The following is a 12,698-nucleotide window of genomic DNA, read 5'->3' on the forward strand; positions in this document are numbered from 1 at the left end:
ATTATTTGTTTTAATCTGTTTATTTCTTTGTATTTTATGGATTGTTTGTTTTATCTTGTTGTACAGTGTCCTTGGGTGTCTTGAAAGGCGCTTATAAATAAATGTATCATTATTATTATTATTATTATTATTATTATTATTATTATTATTATTATTATTATTATTATTATTATGTATTAATCTATTTGCTCTGTTATTAGTTCTTGGCACACATAAAAGTTTTGTTGTTTTCTTCTGCTTGAAGCAAGTAAATGAATGAATGACTATACAGGCAAATTTTCACCCAGTATCCCCCTAAAGACCACCACACTAACTATTACATGAACGATATATATATATATATATATATATATATATATATATATATATATATATATATATGTATAGGGAGAGAGAGAGAGAGAGAGAGACAGAGGTATGATAGAGAGAGAGAGAGGAAGGAATAATAGATAGATAGATAGATAGATAGATAGATAGAGAGAGAGAGAGAGAGAGAGAGAGAGAGAGAGAGAGAGAGAAAGAGAGAGAGAGAGAGAGAGACAGAGAGGTATGATAGAGAGAGAGAGAGGAAGGGATGACAGATAGATAGATAGATAGATAGAGAGAGAGAGAGAGAGAGAGAGAGAGAGAGACAGAGACAGAGGTATGATAGAGAGAGAGGAAGGGATGATAGATAGATAGATAGATAGATAGATAGATAGATAGATAGATAGATAGATAGATAGATAGATAGATAGATAGATAGATAGATAGATAGATAGATAGATAGATAGATAGATAGATAGATAGATAGATAGATACTTTATTAATCTTGAGGGAAATTCAAGTGTTCAGCAGCTCTGCATACAACACAAAACAAAACTGACAAAACAAAACTGACAAAACAAAACAGACAGGTTAAGATGGGGGGGGGGGGGTGGTGGGAGTTTGTGTATTTAAACTGTAAAATCTTAAATTTGTGCTTTAAAATTAATTTCTAAAAAAAAAAACCTTGGAAAAAAAAAATCCAAAATACACCAAATATTTCTCTAAAAGTCTTCGAAAGTTTTCAAAGTCATAAATTCATGAAATTCCATGACATGATCTGGAATGATCCTATTTATGTTTTGATATTTTGCCCAAAAACAGACAGACTTCTGCTGAGATCTAGGTGTATGACGGATTGGTAATTAGCATTTTTTTTCCCCCTGGTGTTACTTGGATGAAGGTCAAGTGAAAATATGCTGTTTGGATCTTCCCTTCTGTTTGTTCCCCTCTGCTGCAGTCGTCTCAGCAGGGACACACCCCTGCATCACTGTTTTTCTCCTCTTTCTGTACTGTACTCCCTCCATGTTTCTTTTTTTTTTGTATTTATGGATTTTCAACGGCATAACATGGATGCATCATACAGTGTGTACATTTTTGCTTTCCTTCTTAACATTATAAGTCCCCACACCCACTTTAGATATAAACATACAACTGCAGAAAAAGATTATTAGACCACCCCTTGTTTTCTGCAATTTCTTGTTCATTTTAATAACTGGTCCAACTAAAGCAGTGGTTCTCAATCTTTTTCTGTCGGGCCCCCCTTTGGAGCACGAAAAATCTCCAAGCCCCCCTCAACCCCAACAACATTGTACCTGCGGTGCAATTATAACTTTTGTTGAAAGAAACATCAATATCGTTAGAAAACTTTTTGCTTTTCCTTGAATAATTTGTTGTGCAAATTAAAAAATAACTTCGATTTTTGATTGAACAATATAAATGACCTCCACAAAACTGCTCCCTGAGACATTATTTTTCCAATCAAAAATAGGAAATGTGTAATTATCTTACAACTATGACAATAAGGTACATTTTTTTGTAGAACAACAAACAAATTTTGGTAACAAAGATGAACATTTTAACAATATCAGTGGCTGCAATGAGCCTGTTTCCGTTGCACATCTCAGAACATTAAAGTGCAAACTGTACAAACTGTGCAAAACCAGAAACATTGCACATTTTTCTTTTCCAGTCCAGTCCTTGTCCATTGTCCAAACCTAAACTCTTGGTCTAGTCTAGTGACAGATCACCATGGCCGTAGATTGCTTTGTTGTACAGGGTGGGGAAGCAAAATTTACAATGAACATTTAGTTGTTTTTTCTCAGCAGGCACTACGTCAATTGTTTTGAAACCAAACATATATTGATGTCATAATCATACCTAACACTATTATCCATACCTTTTCAGAAACTTTTGCCCATATGAGTAATCAGGAAAGCAAACGTCAAAGAGTGTGTGATTTGCTGAATGCACTCGTCACACCAAAGGAGATTTCAAAAATAGTTGGAGTGTCCATAAAGACTGTTTATAATGGAAAGAAGAGAATGACTATGAGCAAAACTAATATGAGAAAGTCTGGAAGTGGAGGAAACAACAAAAAACGTACCAAAGCTTTTATTAAAGCTCTCAAATCGAAAATCCTAAAGGATCCAACCAAATCCATCCAGATACCAGGTATTACCATGGCTTAAAGCAAACTACCCAGATGGAAATTATGTATGGACACAGGATGGTGCTCCAGCCCACACAGCTAGAAAAATACAAGATTTTCTGCAAATCCAACTTTAGCAGTTTTTGGGAATCATGTTTATGGCCGCCTTCTAGCCCAGATCTAAACCCTCTGGATTCTGCTATTTAGGGCGTTTTAGAACATGCTACCAATAGAACATCACACAGCAATGTCGACTTTCTTAAAGATACTATTAAAGAAGAATGGGAGAAGTTGTCACCTGAATATTTGAGGAACACTTGCGCAAGTTTCAGGAAGCGTGTGAAGGCAGTTATTGAGAAAGAAGGAGGACACATAGAATAAAAACATTTTCTATTATGTCAGTTTTCTTGTGGCAAATAAATTCTCATGACTTTCAATAAACTAATTGGTCATACACTGTCTTTCAATCCCTGCCTCAAAATATTGTAAATTTTGCTTCCCCACCCTGTACATCCCTAAAATGAGTCCAGGGTGCTCCAACGCTAAAACATTAGTTCCACCTGCTACATGTTCTAACCTGAAGAAAAAAAAACAAAACACCTAGGAATGATCCCATGCCCCCCCTGGAAAGCCTTCGCACCCCCCCGGGGGGGCCTGCCCCACAGTTTGAGAAACACTGAACTAAAAGTACATTTGTTTGGACAAATATAATAATAACAACAAAAACAGCTCAGAGTAGTTTAATTTCAGAGCATTTTCCATGTTTTCATGATAATAACCAAAATCACTTCAGTTCTTACATCAATATCTATGGCATTGTACTGACAAAAACAGTGCTTTTAGGCATTCCATGTTTTTTTTTCTGTCTGTTTTAGTCACATGATACACACAGGAGTTAGTATTTAATTGCATAACCATTGTTTTTGATGACTTTTGATGGTCCAATAATTTTTAGCGCGACTATATATACCGAAAGACATCAGGAATATGAGCAGGAGGCAGATAGGATTTACACAAGTTCTAGATGTGAAAAAAAAAAGCAAAAAATAAACAAATAAATTAAATAACATGAACCTACAGGGTGGGGAAGCAAAATTTACAATATTTTGAGGCAGGGATTGAAAGACAGTGTATGACCAATTAGTTTATTGAAAGTCATGAGAATTTATTTGCCACAAGAAAATTTACATCATAGAATATATTTTTATTCTATGTGTCCTCCTTTCTCAATAACTGCCTTCACACGCTTCCTGAAACTTGCGCAAGTGTTCCTCAAATATTGGGGTGACAACTTCTCCCATTCTTCTTTAATAGTATCTTCCAGACTTTCTCGTAATAGTTTTGCTCATAGTCATTCTCTTGTTTACATTATAAACAGTCTTTATGGACACTCCAACTATTTTTGAAATCTCCTTTGGTGTGACGAGTGCATTCAGCAAATCACACACTCTTTGACGTTTGCTTTCCTGATTACTCATATGGGCAAAAGTTTCTGAAAAGGTATGGATAATAGTGTTAGGTATGATTATGACATCAGTATATGTTTGGTTTCAAAACAATTGACATAGTGCCTGCTGAGAAAAAAACAACTAAATGTTCTTTATAAATTTTGCTTCCCCACCCTGTATATATCCCAAAAGACATCAGGAATATGAGCAGGAGGCACAAAGTCCTAGATGTGGAAAAAAAAAAGCAAAAAATAAACAAATAAAGAAAATAACATTAACCTATAAGGACCCAAACGTCCACTGTCGGCCAAAACCATTTACTGATCTAAAATGTTTAATAACCATCCAAAATGACAAAATCACTGGTTTGTATTTTAAAAGCTTTAAAACCTCCTGCCAGCGCAACAACTTTTAATTAAAAAATGAGACAGCTTATGTGACAGTTTTTTTTTTCTCTCTATTTAACCTTTCATAAGTGATTCATCTCCATTTGTTATAATATTACCCTCTGTATTTTCCTTTTTTTTTTTTTTTTTTTTTCACTGTAAATCACAAGAATTTTGGTAAAACTGGCTTTTTTCTTCATTAAGTTGCGCAAGTTATATTTGCGTAATTTAAGGGTCGATGGAAAAGCGACTAGTGACAGAAGAGTGAGCTGAAAAGACGAATAAATGGGATAAGTGGTGTAGTGAGGGGACAGACAGCGGAATAAACAGCACTAAGGGAAGAGTACAAATAAAAAAAAAAAAAAAAAAAAAGGTGGTTCCAAAAAAAGATGGTGGGTTACAGACCTTAAAGGATGAGACGCTGACTGACAGATTCCTTGTCTGCCTTAGGTCACTGATTACCAGGCGTTGCGTGAGGAAACGCACTGGAGCAGTGATTGCACAACAGAACCGAACATGAGCTGCCAAACACTTTGACATGAGTTGCCGGGTAATGCATCAAATTTGTGATTTTTTTATATGCCCTCGGTACCTTGAGTAAACAAATGTTTTGGATGTTTCGTGACATTCCTTCAGCTTGGAAACCTTTTAAAACACAAAAAGTCATGCCCAGAGAAGCGAACGCTCAGAGCAGAGTTTCTATCACTGACTTTCTGTCAGTACAGCTGGTAGATGCACCTCTCAACAAATCCCAACAGGACTGAGTTTTTGGTGGGTTTTTTTATGGATGTACAACAGCAGAAATGTCTAATGTCACACTGGGAAACAGAAAAACAAACAAACCCCCTCCCAAAAAAAAAAAAAAAAAACTCCAAATCACAAATAACATAAACAGAAAGGAGAGAAAAAAAAGGTAGAGCGATAGATACAGTTACCAGGACTTGTCTTTGTCAAATGCCCCACTTAAAGCTGCAGCCCCGGGTCTTTTTTTTGTTTTTTTTTACATCTCTAGGCAAATATTCCGTAATTACATTTTAGCATAATGTACACAGTAAATTTGCCAGTGTAAAAAATGCAGTGTCAAAGTATTTTAATTCTTTCAGAGTTATTCCAACAATGGACAGAGTAAAATCTAACAAGATAACTTCCAGTGTCGGTGAAAATAATTGGAGTTTACAGAGGTTTTACACTGTCAGTGTCATATATTCAGTGTTAAAGTAAATTGACTCTCTCAAAGTTAATTCAACGCCGATAAGAGCAAGATATCTTTCAGTGTTAAAAAAATAATGACTCTGAAAAGCTCCGCCCACCTACCTCCGTGCTCAAACTGAGTGAGAAGTCGGACTCTGGCGTCACCATCTTCCTCGCATCGAAAAGTTGCGTTTGTAAGTTTGTGTAAATAAACTATTGCTTTTGTTATTTCATCCAAGCAGATTCTGTGTGCAAGAATAGAGTTACGTCGTCGTCAATGTTGGTGTTTTCAAATACCGAATTTCAAATGGAAAACGTGATATCAGGTTGGCGGCTTTCATTTTACGTGTCATTTTATGTTTACTTTTAATTGCAATATTTCATTTTTACTTAGAATAAATTGTGTACAGAAATAATTGTGTGTTTTTTTCCCACCTGCAGACACTGGGACTATAGTACATCACATGTAACACCGGTAGGAGGCAGTTAGAAATCAACACTCTTTGGAGTAATTTATTTATTAACATATAGTGTTAAGTAGGTTTAACACTGGAAAAGTTATTTTTTAACACTTACCTCTTCAGTGTTGAATGTGAATAACACTATGGGTGTTTGTTCTCACAGTGTGAAACTTGATTGACACTAATTAGTGTAGTGTAAAATATTAACTCTCACTTGAGTAAAGTTGACTCTGGAAATGTATCTCTATGTTCAGTGTAAATTTTACACTTTGTATATAGGGACCACTTTGTAGACAGGGACCATTAAACACTAGATAGGGACTATTTAACACTACCTTCACTGAGGTAGTGTTAAAATTAACTCTTTAAGTGTTATATTAATACTGGCGATTTTACTGTGTACATAAGACTCTTTGCCTGTTGAAAACCTACGCCATGATGCAGATATTAGCTTTTCGCAGGTGTTTGATAATAATAACTAGAAGCACTCGGACAGCGCAGACCTCCGCCAAGGCAGATCGGTGCCCCGGATTTGGATGAAAATTTCAGGAAATGTTGATACTGCTACAAGGAACACATGATTAGATTTTGGTGGTGATCAGGGTTGGGGGGGCCACTGATTTGCCTTGGCGGTGGTCTACCCTGTCTTTTCTAGTAAAGCAGTCGTAGAGCGCAGACCTCTGCCAAGGCAGATCAGTGATTTTACATCAAAAATTTAATTTTGATGCAGCTGGTTCAACAGGCAGCAGTAATAAATAAAACAGGCACTATATGCGTATACACTGTAAGACCAGATCAGTTGAGTTTACTTAAAAAATTTCAGGTAACCAGTTGCCTTAAAAAATTTAAGTAATGAGTAATGAAAACTTGAGTGTATTAAACTTAAATGCTTGATTTGAATGGAATTATTTTAAGTACAACACACTAAATGCCAAGTTAAATTAACTTAAAATTTGTTGCAATGTCAATCGCTTTGTATAATCATTAGACTTAAAATCATCAGTTCATTCCAGCTTTATTTAAATTAAAATCTTTTGCAATATAAATTGTTTTGTATAATTATTCAACTTTAAATATTGTAACGTGGATGGAAGTTAGCTCAATGTAATTTGCCAGTATAGGAAGTGCTTTTAATTTGGCAAAGCATAAAGATTTACACTGAACAAGAACAAGCAGAGATGAACAGTAAAGCGATTCTTCTTCCTATGGCTCTGACTCATGGTGCAGCTCTACAAAAATACAAAAACAAACACAAAAAGGCCAATAAACACTGCCATACAAACATTAAGTCCAAATTAACACTAACACCACAACCCCACTGAGCCCCTGCACAGAAAAACAACACATTTTCAACAACAGGCCCAATACCCACAATGCAATGCACAGATAAAAAGGTGTGATCATGACTAAAACTTAGTGATTTAACTTAAACTTTTTCGTACTTTTGACTATGTCTACAAATTAGTAGAATATACTTAACATTTTATAGTAATGTAATAAAACTTAAATCATTTAAGTACATTGTAATCAAAGCATTTTAATCAATACAAAGTCTGGGCTTACAGTGAAATGGACAGAATGAATACGCATCTAAAACTACGTGTGAATTATAAAAAACTATGCTTCTCAGTAGTGAATATTGCAGTTATATTGTACATTGGAGCAGATACTCAAAATGCTCGAGTAACTACTGCAGTTCTGTGCTCAACTAAATGTACCTCGTTGTCTTTGTCTCCTGGTACAATACAATACACTGACTACAATAAGTTTTGTGCAGTTCAGAAGTAAAGGAGTGAAAAAAAAAAAAAAAAAAACGCTTTTCACTCTTGACAAAGCAACATATGGAAGTGTCAATATTTTGACAAACTGTAATGTATATTTAATAAAGTGGCATGTTTGGTCCCATAAAAAAAGAAGATATACGATGCTGAGAAAATGAAAAATGAGAGAGGTGAAAGTGAAACTAGGGAGAAAAAAAGGAAAAAAAAAAAAAAAAAGAGGATGGTCCCACTTTTCGTCGTAGAAAACAGTGTCACTCAGTTTGTTTCCCAAGGGGGTGTATTTATAAAAAAAAAAAAAAAAAAAACTCGTCAGAAGTAATAGCTTATAGAGCAGCGAGTAGAGAGCTGTTATAGTTTAGCTTCATGAAATCCCAATTTTGTTTTTGACAGTATAATGTTCATGAGAGATTGAATAGTGATTTTACAGCATGGTAGATACTAAAGGAAAAGAGCAATGAAGATGAAATGATGGGAGTTAGAGGGGAGGAGGTGACAAGTGACGAGATGCAGAAGAGTGAGGAGGGGAGATAAGGAAAGAAGGAGGAGGAGGATGGATGGATGCATGAACGGTGGATGGGATAAAAAAGAGAAATTAAAATGTGAAGAGGAGGAGAGGCAGAGGTGGGAGGATAAAATGGAGAGGGGGGGAGGGGTGTGTGTGTGGGGGGTATATGACGGCCTGGCAGGTCTCCAAAGGCTCCCGGCAGCGATCCAGTAGAATCTGAAGGCCACTTGGAAAAAGCATGTTAGCAATGTCAACAATACAGGGAGGAGAGTAGAAGGTGGGTGGTGGGGGGGTAGAACAGGACAGAGTCACCTGGATAACTGGAGGTATTGTACATATCTAATTTATTACCTCTGCCAGGAAGTATTGTGATCACTTTGCTTTGTGTGTTTGTTTGTTTGTTTGTTTGTTTGTTTGTTTGTTTGGCTATTAGTAAGATAACTCAAAAAGTTAGGGATGGATTTTCAGGAAATTTTCAGGAAATGTTGATACTGGCACAAGGAAGAAATGATTACATTTGGGTGTTATCGGTGGGGGGGCGGGTCAGTGGGGGGAGGGGGAGGGACACTGATCTGTCTTGGCGGAGGTCTGCGCTCTCCAAGTGCTTTTCTTGTTTTATTGCTTATTTTACTGCAGTGTTTTGTCAACCTTGGGGTCGGGACCCCACGTGGGGTCCTGTGGAATTCAAATGGGGTCATCAGAAATTTCTAGTAAATGATAAAAAAAATAAATAAATAAATAAAACTTACTGATGAATAACACTGGTCAACAACAAATTTATTGTTTTAGTTTTTTGAGCTGATTTAGAATCATTTTATCAAAATTAAACACATACCTGAAGCTCTTTTGTCATGCATTTCATAACAAAGTCCCGCAAATTGATTTTCGTAATTGAGTCGCAAGAAGTGAAGGGAAGTGTGTGCTGCAGGGCCATAAACAATAGAAAAGTATGTAATATGTTCAGCAAGAATAATACATAATCATTACAAGCACACTGCTGAGTACTTTTACATTAACACTGTTCTGTTTTTGCAAAGGCTGATTGTGATCGCTATTATGTCATATATATATAACACTGGTCAACAACAAATTTATTGTTTAAGTTTTTTGAGCTGATTTAGGATAATTTTGGTGTGCTGAATCCAAAAATCACATTCATTTTGCTCAATCAGGTCAACTTTCTGAACTATGCTACATATTGGCTTTTTAACATTTTTGCTTACATTTATGGGCATTTTCACATCATATGATACAAAATTCTTTCATATTTCTTGCAATAAATGAGTTCTGAAGATTTTACTTTTGCCAATTTATGATTAATGTTTTTTTTAATATTACAGGTGAATGAAATGGCTTCGACTAGAAGATCTTGCAAAAAAAATAAGCCTGACGTATTCTGCTACATCTGCGGTGAATACACCATTGTACCTAACAGGAATCCTGTTAGAAAATGATTTTTTTTTTCTTAAAACCTATTTTGGGTGAGAACTATAAAAAAAAATCAACTGATAAAGTCACAAAAATATAATAAATTTTGTGAGAAGATCACATTTTTCAAAATCAAATTAGCAAAAAAACCTGACCTGACAGAGAAAAACAGATGTCATTTTTGGATTTAGCGGTGCAAAATGGTCCTAATTCAGTTGAAAAAACCTAGATGACTTGCAAAAAACATTTTTTGTAACCCAGTGTAATATATGTTGAGTTGACAGAGACAATCCCAATCCATAAAAGACATGACAAACTGAAGCTGAAACTGAAGCACTGTGGTTCTGTTTATTTGTCAAATGTTTATTGTGGTCAGTTTCAGATGCTGCAGCTCTTTCATAATTCATAGTTTGAGTTCTTGTTTGTTCAGTATAACACAAATAAACTCGACAAATATGAACATTTTGAAATGCCTGAAGTGTAATTGTTAACAAAATTCTGCCTGTTATTACATGTTTTGTGTATTTGTTGATCCACTGTGATCTGTACGTTGTAATTTACATGTTTAAATGATAAACTGAGACATAATATTGTTAAAATTGCACTTAGTTTTCTTAAGAAATTTCAGTTTGTTCATGTTATTTGCGTTGTTTTAAAGGATAGTTGGCAGATGTGAACATTTTCATCACATAATTGTACTTTTTTTTGCTTTAAAACATAAAGGGAAGTTTGGAGTTGACATTATTTATATGTTATTATGTTATTAGTTCACTGGTTTGGCCCACTGCAGATCAAATTTGGCTTAATGTGGCCCCTGAACTAAAATAAGTTTGACACCCCTTGTTGTAGAAGATGATGGTGTTTCCATGGTAACTACAGAGCCTCTGAACATCCAATTTGATGACCATGAAAAGATGACAAACTGTATTTTACACCAATTATTTCCATGCATTGATAGATTTAGTGGCTCAACAGGTGTTACACGGTTTAGATCAGTAGATGGTTTGTGTCGCCGGTGGCTGTTTGGGTTTTGCCAACGGTCGCTTATGTCATGACGACTTCTGCACAAAACACAAACATTACGGAGCAAAAAAGATGCAACAGATTTTTTTTTGGAACGACGTCAATTTTCCCAAGCTTTCACACCACGAATAAAGTCATCCGTCTATCATATGTGTGAGACGCTCGAGCCGACAGAATGGAGACAGACTACAAATGGGGCTCTAGATGTTGCTGGATGCATTATTATTATTTTTGTCAACAGCCTGACACAAACATATTCAAAACATTGACTGAACAAGTGCTGCAGCTGTCGGAAAGTTGAGTCATTGCAGGTATGAATGCTTTTGATTGTAATATATTTATGGATGAGTAATTTGCATTTTTGTATTCATTCATAACTCCTCCAGTGACTCATGACGAAAAAAAACCTTAATACATGAATCTGTGTCCAAATGCAGAATCATCTGCACAAAAACACCAAAACCCAAACTCACAGTTCTTTTACTGCTCTGTGCTTTTTGACTCCAATCTGATCTCCATATTACATATTTACATCTTTTATTACTTACATCAAGTCGTCAAATTTATTTATAAATAGGGATGGGAATTGATAAGAATTTTAACAATTCCAATTCCATTATTGATTTTGCTTATTGATCCGATTTCTTATCGATTCTCTTATCGATTTTCATTGGGTGAGGGAATAAAAGAGTACAAATGGGTGTGTTTGTATTAACTGTCTTTTATATTTCCATCTGGGCACAGAAAATGTAACATATACAGTATGTACAAATAATAAGAACAGATGGTGCCGGGGCTGGTTTGTACAGTGAAAGTGAAACTAAAGACGCTTTACTAATTCCTCTGTCTATTTGAAACCGGTTCGACTCAGCCCGTCTCCCGTTGTTGTGCACCTCATTTCCTTTCCCCTACCTTCAGAAAGTTGTATTTGAGGGGGTACGACGTTTGTTGCCCGCACCGGAACCAGAACTGGGCCCAGATGACGGCCTGGTGTTCACTCTGCCGCTAGATTCACAAACACCGCTAAGTAGTGAATCAAATGAATCACATGCTGTGGACAAATGTTTGAGCAGATTGGAGGGATTCCACCCTTTTGAACAAATTGAAGCTTTGACAGTGTTCCAGTGGACCTGGTGTCGTCTTTTTAGACCGTTTCTGCCTCAGCGCCATATTGGCTACGTTCTGACCGAAACAATGCAGTGTACGCGTGATGTCATCGCGCATACGCAACAAAGGCGGAATCGATAAGCAGAATCGTTAAGCAGGCAGGCAAACGATTCCAAGGAATCGAGCTACTGGGATCTGATTCCCAAAAAGAACCGGTTCTTGTTTCCCATTCCTAGCTGCAGCTGTTGGAAACTTGAGTCATTGCAGGTATGAATGTTTTTGATTGTAATATATTTATGGATGAGTAATTTGCATTTTTGTGTTCATTCATAACTCCTCCAGTGACTCATGCATAAAAACAAAAAACTTAATACATGACTTGGTGTCCAAATGCAGAATCATCAGCACAAAAACACCAAAACCCAAACTCACAGTTCTTTTATTGCTCTGTACTTTTTGACTCCAATCTGATCTCCATATTACATATTTACATCTTTTATTACTTATATCAAGTCAGTTTTATTTATAAAGCACATTTAGCCCTTGGGGGTCTGAGCCTATTTTGGCTGTTTTTGAGTACTTCTGATTTTGCCTTTAGAAAGAAATGTTTATTATGCCCATGTTTGGTATCTTTTTTTTTCAGATTTGGAAGAGGATGGATTATTTTACTGCTTAATTCACAAGATAACTATCTTTCTATTTTATTTTATTTTATTTTATTTTATTTATAAGTGATAGTTAACAAGAGAATGTGGACAGAAAAACAACAACAACAACCCATAAACTCAGGGAAAATCAAACAAATAAACAAACAAACAAACCAAAACCAACAACAACAACAACAGAGTATTGACAAACAACAATGACAACATCATATCACAATGAAAAATATCATAAATGGAAAAAGCAACTA

Source organism: Sphaeramia orbicularis, chromosome 14, assembly GCF_902148855.1.
Source record: "Sphaeramia orbicularis chromosome 14, fSphaOr1.1, whole genome shotgun sequence".
Lineage (NCBI taxonomy): Eukaryota > Metazoa > Chordata > Actinopteri > Kurtiformes > Apogonidae > Sphaeramia > Sphaeramia orbicularis.